The sequence below is a fragment of the Mus pahari genome, chromosome 10 (genome assembly GCF_900095145.1).
Source record: "Mus pahari chromosome 10, PAHARI_EIJ_v1.1, whole genome shotgun sequence".
In the NCBI taxonomy this organism is placed as follows: domain Eukaryota; kingdom Metazoa; phylum Chordata; class Mammalia; order Rodentia; family Muridae; genus Mus; species Mus pahari.
The window spans coordinates 98,994,187-99,003,067 of NC_034599.1; the positions used below are offsets into that span (position 1 = coordinate 98,994,187).

The 8,881-nt window shown below is 46.0% G+C and overlaps 1 protein-coding gene across 2 annotated transcripts in view; it reads right to left on the bottom strand.

Moving 5' to 3' along the window:
• Positions 1-8,112, bottom strand: part of Col6a6 (collagen type VI alpha 6 chain) — a 136,380-nt gene extending 128,268 nt beyond the window's left edge. For both annotated transcript variants that reach the window (XM_021207057.2, XM_029543458.1), the window contains exon 1: positions 7,888-8,112. The gene's annotated coding sequence lies outside the window, so the exon portion shown is untranslated. The remainder of the gene's footprint in view (positions 1-7,887) is intronic.
• Positions 8,113-8,881: the final 769 nt, after the last annotated feature.

Sequence of the window (8,881 nt, forward strand, 5' to 3'; positions counted from 1 at the left end):
AGAGAGAGAGAGAGAGAGAGAGAGAGAGAGAGAGAGAGAGAGAGAGAGAGCAAAGCAACCAGTTTACTGCAGAGCCATCTGATTAATGAAATGGCATGGTACCTATTCCCAGTAGATATAATCCAATAATGCTTCTCTTAGGAATGGATGTTGATGGTACTTATGCTAACTTAGAGGATGATGGGATTTATTTGGTTTGCACTTCCAGGTCATAGTTTACTGAAGGAAGTCAGGGCCAGCATTGAAGCACGAACTATGGGGAAACACTGCTTCCCAGTTTGGTCAATGACTTATACTCAGATAGCTTCCTTATATAGCCCAAGCTCCTGCCCCCCCCCCCCCCCCCCGCCGCCCACCATGCCTAGGGATTGGTTATACCTCCAGTGGGTCCTTCCAGATCAACCGCACATCAAGATAAACAATCACAGAGTTGGCCTAAGGCCAATCCTATTGAGGCAATTCTTTGGCTTAGGTTACTATAGATTCTGTTGACATTGACAATAAAAACCAACCCGGACAACGGGTTATTTGGGAAGTGACTCCTAAAAGCATGAAGTGAAGAAGAAAACGGAGGAGGGAAGGAAACCAACATTAAATATAGGTGATCTGCCACCGTGTGTACTTGGAACCCTTTGCCCTTGATCCCCTCAGCAAAATGGATAGGTCAGAAAGACCCAGGGAGTCATTCACAAAGATGGGGTATTCCCTTACCAACTTTAACCTGATATTAGGTACAGCATCACTCCCAGGATTGTTAGCTCACCAACCTGCCCCATGTGAGTCAGGTAGACACCCAAGGCAGAGAAAACTCTCAGGCAGAACCGCAGCGCTCTAAGTAAGAAGCCTGCAGAATGCACTGGATGCAAATGAAGAGAACACACCCAGGACCCTAACATCCTCTGCCAGCCAGCGTAACAAGGCTGAACCCCGAGATATGGATGCTGCTTTAAAGCCTGACATTGTGACATTCTAAATACCAACTGCCCCCCAGAAAATACAGAGGTAAATGGACTGTGCGCTCACCTATACAAGCTAGCTTGAGGTGAGGTAGGAGTATCCAAAGGATGTTTGTGGACCATTTGATGTTCCGTGTGACTTTTTTTTTTTCCTCACCGAACAATAACCAAACATGATGATGTCTATGAACTTGAAAGTTCAGCTGTGTTAGGACTCACACAATGGAGACGCTGGGTCAGAAATTCTTGCCAAACATTAATCAAGTTGTTTTTTTAAGGACCCAGTGAATGATTAGCTTATGATTTTTCAAGCCAACACAAATGCCTTTGTCAACGAATCCTGGCAAAACTCTCAAGTTTAGAGTGCATAGAGTACACACAAGTCATCAGCACACATGAAAGTCAACACAGATCCTTAACTATAAATGCTTAAATAGTTGCATGTACATTTCACACCTAGTGAGCCCAACAATTTTGAAGTCCAATTACATACATTAAGTTCATTTTTAATGCTCTCTTTTTCTTCTCTTTCTTCTACCATTCGTACACTTGGAGAAAAACTTTTCTTGCCAAAAGTAAAGCAGACCACTTCTGTAGGTTTGTTATTTGGAACCATAAAAAGTACTTAATTCTTAGCATTATCTCCGCTCATCAAGATCACCTAAAGGTGAGGCTCAGAGTCACAATCATAGGTTGGCAGCATCTTGCTTTGGCGAGACCAACCTTCAGCATGAATGGTGAGGGTTTACGTTTTTCTTTATCCTGCTAAGAGCTTGAATGTTTATAGATTTTTCCCTGAGACTGTACAGCTTAAGGATTTTCAGAACATCATGAAGTTTTGCACATTCCTGAATTTTCTAAGAGCATCTGCCCCAGCTTTCAGAGACACGTACTCCAGCCAGAGTTTTGAAATCCTAACAGCCATTTATATGCGAACTATTTGAGTACCTACTAAGTGACAAGGAACCGTGGGAAGCATTAAGGATAAAAAAAAGCATGGGATGCATTTTCCTTTGGCTTAGGGTTTGTACTGGCTAGGCGGTATCTTTTTCTGCCCTTGAATATCTTTTCCAAATTCTCCTGCCAGGGCTGTGAGCTCACTCCAAGACCAGAGTTAGCAGGAGGGTAAGAAACCAGCAGAGTGTCTGAGGGAAAGACTATTATTTCCTTACTAGGTGTGCCTTTTAAATAGCCACCATGTAGCAAAGGGCCTCTGTATCTTCACTCTCTTCCCCTTGAGAAGCTTGGGGTTGCTGTGGAAGACTGATTTAAATTTTGAAAATGTAGGTGTACATTATGGATTTAAAAAAATAAAAAGTACTCTGACATTTTGCACCTCAATAGATATTCTGAATGCTGCTGCTATACTTCATATTTGGAGAAGAATTTTATTCTATCTATCTATCTATCTATCTATCTATCTATCTATCTATCTATCTATTCATTCATTTATTCACTCATTCAGACAGTGTCCCATGTAGCCCTAGCTGGCCTCAAACTCATATGTAGTTGAGGTTAGCCTGGAACTCCAGATCCTCCTGCCTCTGCCTTCCAAGGGAAGGGATCTCAGGTGTTCATCACCACACCAAGGCAGTTCTACATTTTAACAGTCATTCTCTTCTGTCCTTGACAGTCAGAGGAGGGGCTGGGGAAATGGCTTAGAAGCTAAAGTGTTTGCAGAGCTAGCATGAAGATGTGAGTTGGCATCCGCAGCCTCTGCATAAAGAGTCAGGTACTATAGAGCACATGACTGTAGTCTCAGAGCTGGAGAGGCAGAGATGGGGGTGGGGGTGGGGGTGGGGGTCCTTGAGGCTCGCCGGTCAGTCTAGCTGAATGGGAGAGCTCAGGTTTGCTGGGGGACTTGTCTCAAAACTAGACAGAGAGGGCAGTTGAGGGAGCCACCTGACATCCACCTACACACAATAGTGGTGGGGATGGTAGGGGGAGGGGATGGGGCGTGGGGATGTGGACTAGAAAGATATTTTCAGCACCACAAAACCATGATCCACAGAGTGAAAAACAATAAATATGCTTTATCGTTTTACTTTCTGTGCTTCATTTAAGTCTGTGCACCACACGTGTGCCTGGTGCCAACAGAGACAAGGAGAGGTTTACAGATGGTTGTGCACTGCCATGTGGGGGCTGAGAACCATACCCAGGTCCCTTGCTAGAGCCGCCAGTGGTCTTAAGCATTGGGTCACCTCTCCAGCCCCTTTAGCATGATTTTTAAAGTCACCTACCTATGGGGAGAATTTGATTTCTCTGGGAAAGTCTCCTCAAACCATAAAGTTTAAGATATGAGGACTTGTGAGTCCAATACAGATCACCCCTCCTCCACCCTCCCACCTCCCTCCTGGCAGCATCTCTTCCAGGATGGCTGCATGCCTGGGTGACAGGCCTTTTCTTAAGTGATCTTTATGAATGGGAACACTTCCAGGAAAAAGCGAGAGGTTGCACTAGCGAATTTCTGCTCATCATGGGTTACACTCCACGGAAACAAGTTGTTCACTGGGCTGGCAACACTGCAGATCATTGAGTTTAACACTGACTGAGTTGTCCCAACCGAACAGTAGTGTCTGCCTCATGCCTCTCCTGCTGCTCCCCTGCGGGAGAGCGCCCTGGTGCTTAGAGTTTCCCCAAGGCTGTTGCACACAGGACAGATGAGGAAAGCAAGACTCTAAGAGGTCAAGGTCAGAGTTCATCAGGCTCATCTGTCACTCAAAACCAGGCCTGTTGGAGGGAAACTTAGAGGCCACTCCCTACTGTAAAAAAAAAAAAAACAAAAACCAACAGTCACAGCAAGCAGAGAAGTCAAGAGAGGCCCAGGGATTTGGGTTAGTAGTTACCAAACAAGCCTGGCGACCTGAGTTCCATCTCCAGGAAGACACTGTGGAAGGAGAAGACCTGGGTAAGTTGTCCTCTGACCTCCCTCTATATGCCACAGCTTCTGCGTAGCTCCCCTCCCACTCCTCCCCCATCCACATAAACACATAAAATAAATAAAATGTAATAAGAAATTAAAAAAATATTTTTTTTCAACATTCAATCAGCACAGGAAAGTCACGTTTGTATCACATATGAAAGAGTAACCAGGCTCAGAGTGGTGGTGTTTACCATTCATTCCAGCTTTCAGGAGGCAGGAGGATTTCTATGAGTGTGAGGCCAATTCAATCAATACAGTAGTGAGTTTCAGGTTGGCCAGGGCTACATGGAAAGACTCTGTTTCCAAAGGAACAAATAACAAAGACAGGTCAAATCAGCAACCACAAAGGAGAGAAAGTAAAAGCCAGGAATCTATAATGGTCATCATATTTGTTTCTGGGGACAGCCATGTGAGGGTCTGTTGCTTTCAAATGCACAACCATAAGCTCCGCCCTTAGTTACTTACCTTGGAATATAGTTAACAACATCATTTTTAGTTTTTGGGAAATTCTGAGCCAAGGCATACTTACTGAGGGCTCAACCTCCATTTTTAAGAGCTTTATATTACTGGGACGGTGTAGCACACCGAGTCTACAGATGAATGGATGCTGTGCTTGACTCCAGTCACACTTCTTGCAGCCTGGTCCTTGTTTGCTGACTTAGTTAGCTTATGCCAGTACTGTCCACACAAATACACATTCCCTGCATTAATATTGCAAACACTAAAACTTTCAAGAATCTAGACTCTCCGAAGGGATTAAGATAAGAAAATTGTACTTTACCTTTAACAGCAGTATTCTTGTAGAATTATATCACTAGAAGACTTAGCAAAACCAAAAGATTTTTCTCCTGAGGCAAAGGTTTATTCCCTAATGAATGCTTAACAAAAACTTTGTGAATATAATACAATTTGATTTTATGGCACAGCACTTAAATATACCAAACTTATGAGTGGAAAAGAACCCTCAATCCAGGTTCTCTCCTCCTTTCTTTCCTCCCTTCATCACCGTTATATTCCATTAGTATGAGTATGTGTCTGTGAGTGTGTATCTGTTTGAGTGTATGTGTGTTTATGTATGTGTGTGTGTGTGTGTCTGTGTCTGTGTCTCTATGTGTATGTGTGTGTGTATATATATATGTATCTGTCTGTGTCTGTGTCTGTGTGTGTCTATATGTGCCTCTGTGTATATGTGTGCACACACATGAGGAGGTCAGAGAACAACTTGAGGGAGCCAGTTCTCTCTTGTCTTGTGGGTCTCAGGGATAGAACTCAGGTCTCCAAGATTGGAGAAAAGTGTCTTTACCCACTGAGCCAAACCACTGGTCCCTCTCTTCATTTCTGATGTTATGAAAGAGTAGAAGGAAATGATGGTTTTTCGTTGAATGATGCAAACATCTAAGGCTTTTTATTTCAAACTGCTATTTTAGGTTTCTGGATTTTTGTGCACATGGCCCCAATTGTGAAGATACTGAACAAAAAGCATGACAGTGTAACTTCACCCTGGCGCACTTGGGATTTGGTATTAAAAGCAATACCTCAAGGCCAGTGAACTGACTCAGTGGGTAAAGTATTTGTGGCACAGACACGAGGGCCTGCACCCATGTAAACCCCTGGCACATCTGTGAGCATCTCTGTAACTCCAGCGGTGGAGAGCAGACAGCAGGACCTGCGGGCCTCACTGGAGGGTCCGTCTATCTGGAGCAGCAAACCCTAGGTTTAGAGAGAGACACCCCCCCCCAAAAGTGGAGAAAGATGGAAGAAAACACCAGACATCAGTCTCTGGCTTCCACAGGCACACGCATGCCAAATGTACCCCCATGTACAGGATTGCACACGTTTCTAAGGTAAGTTATGAAAAAAATAAACCTGTAAGTAGCCTGAGGTGACAGGTGAAAATGGTTGGCTTCTCTCTTGACCAGAAACCCGACAGACTCATAATAAGCAATAGGTGAAATCTTTATGTTCACTTTAAGAACACCCAGGAAGTTACGGAGACCATCAAAGTATATGTGAAAAGCCACCAAGTATCTGAACGATGTCACCTTAAAGAAGCAATGTGGGGGGTGTGTGTGTGAGAAAGTGGTTCAGCGGCTACGAGTGAGCACTGTTCTTCCAGAGGACACAAGTGGAGAGAAAGCTCAGTGGTTAGAGAGAACATACTGCTCCTGCAAAGGGCCAGAGTTCAGTTCCTAGCAGCCAGGGCCAGTGACTCTCAACTGTCTGACTTCAGCTCCAAAGGAGCTGACATCTTTGTAGGTACGTTCACTCATGTATACAGACACACAGAGACACACAGGTGCACACACACCATTAAAAGTTAAATAAGGGACTTAAAAATAAGAGCAAGGTGTGCCACCTTAGTAGGACAAGCCTGCAAATAGGTAGATATCCCCAGGCCCAACAATGCAGATTCAAGGTGTCTGAATGAGTGCTACACATTTAGCTGAACCTGCTTAAAACTGCACAATGTAGCTGAAAAGGAGCCGGATGTGGATTCTCTGGTCATGGAGCTTCTCCAGGTGAACCAAGTACCCATGATGCCTGACCACACTTAACAGAGCTCATAGCAGGACTGTCCCACACCTCAGCGTCCCCTGCCACAAGGAGGTAAGACTCAAAAGGAACGAACTGTAACCTACACCAGAAGAGGAGGCGGCATAGAAGGGAGAGATGCTCCAGAAGAAACTGAGGAAGCAAAAGCTTGTGCATGGGGATAAATGCAAAGAAGAAACAAAACTAAAAGTGGTACTCATCAACTCCATCCTTTAAAATGGACAGCACGTGGCTCTAGCCAGAGCTCGGCCGTTAAGAGTTTGTACTAAGCTCTCACTGGACCAAGTTGTCTCCGTAGCTCCTGCATTGAGCAACTCACAGTCACTTGTCACCCTGGCTGCAGGAGATCTTAAGCTCTCTTCTGAAGTCCCCAGGTACCAGGTACGCACACATTCTCCCAAGACACACACACACACACACACACACACAATTAAAAAATAAATAGATCTTTAAAAATTAAATTGGTACTGTGACTGTTGGACTCTATAGCAGAAAAACAAAACAAAACAAAATCCTTAAGAACCCTTAAGAACCTTCTAGTGTTCTGTCTTGAGTCTTTGGCAATCAGCAACACCACAATTTCTCAATGATACCCGGTTCTCCCTGTTCACTCCCTGGCATTCACAAAAGTCCTCTTCAAACATCTCCATACTAAAGATTTCTAAAAAGGATACACAAGAAATCCTACCACAAGAGGTCACAAAGAAACGAACCATTACTTCCTAGTTCCAGGGTTTTCCCTTCCTCCTCTGGCCTCCTCTGGTCCAAATTACTTCCAAGGTTGGTTCTGAGCCAGGCAGTCTGGGCTCCACTCACAGTAGATGTCACTGGGAATTGATTTTTTTTAAAGACACGCTTTGCCTGCCTCCCTCATGCCCTGCACCACCAACAAAACCCTGACGCTGTCTTTAATAGTTTGGTATGACACTGGGCAGGGAAACATAGATGCTGGGTACCTGCAGGCTTGCAATGGCTTTGCCTGGTTAAGTAGCCCTGTGTGCCTGCCACGCTCCAGGCCCCTGGATGTGGGAACACAGTATTGGGCAAGGCACCTCTCATTCCAGGAGAACCCCGAGTGTGTGGTGGGGGAACTTCCAACCCAAATCAGGGAATAACTAGCTCATACTGCTGATTCTCTAACACCCTGATGCCGAGGAGGAGGAGGAAGAGAAGGAAAAGGAGAAGGAGAAGGAGAAGGAGAAGGAGAAGGAGAAGGAGAAGGAGAAGGAGAAGGAGAAGGAGAAGGAGGAGAAGAAGGAGAAGGAGAAGGAGGAGAAGGAGAAGGAGAAGGAGAAGAAGATGAAAACCTCCAAGGAGGCACTTTTAAGACCTTTAAATCAGTGTTTTCCTTCACCTTGGTCCTTCTTGTAGCCTCTCTTATCTGGCTGATCCCCTGCCTCCCCTCCCTGACTTAGTTCTGTTTCTTTCCCAGTGGACATTGACTGCTGAACTTACCTCAGGGAAACTTCTACCCAGCCTGGGTGGATTTGAGGAGTGTACACCCAGAGCGCACAGCTGGAGAGCAGGGGAGCCTGGATAGGACTCCGTGGCAAGGAAGCCTCTGGCCTCTGGGGTCCCGCGGGCTGCAGCTCCCACGCCCCAGGCTCCGCAGATGAATGCTGCTCTCGCCGCCTTGGTGGCCCCCAGGGCTCAGCGTGCCGCTTAAGCCTTGGGAAGGTGACAGAAGGGGGGCGGGGGGCGGATTTTGGAGGCTGGTACTATCCGCCTGCCTGTTTCTTTGCAACGTGGACCGCCCCCAAACTCCTGGGCTGCAGACCCTGGGGGACAGTGGAGGGTGGGGACTTTGGGGGCGTGCTTGGAGCTTGCCTTCACTCTGCGCGGGAGCGCACCAAAGCAATCTGCCTGTTCCTAGTACTAACCGCTGTCCTGGAGGCTTTGCATAGGCTCAGGAGACTTCTTGGGGGGAAAGAATGGGGTGCAGTGAGGTAGTCTAAGAGGTTTCGAATGGTAGAGACCTCTCCCTTCTCCCTGTCCTAAAAGTAGTCACTCTATTCGCTTTCCTTTCATTCATCCAGCTTTGTGCACGGTGGCACAGATATCTGACCACCTGCTGTGCACCTTGAGTAGGTGCCCAGGCCACAAAACCATTGAAAGTGCAACATCTGCTCACTGTCCTTGCAGAGACAAACTTGCAGACAGAACGTGAAAGGTAGTTGCTGGGCAGGAAACTCAGAAAAGGCAATACTAGCTCAAGTTTTGGAGATCAGGAGAAACACTTAATTCCCAGATAAATTCTAAAGATTAAGCTAGAATCTGAGAGTCCCAAACACATGACCGCAAGGAAGGACAAAGGGGGCCACAAGTCCCCTTCGGGAGAACTGGAACTTACTGTGTGGTCCTCTTGGTGGGGCAGGGAAGGTATGAAGAGGAGGGAAGCTTGTGCGCAGGTGAACAGGGATGAAACCCGCAGCCTAATTCTGGAATAGGT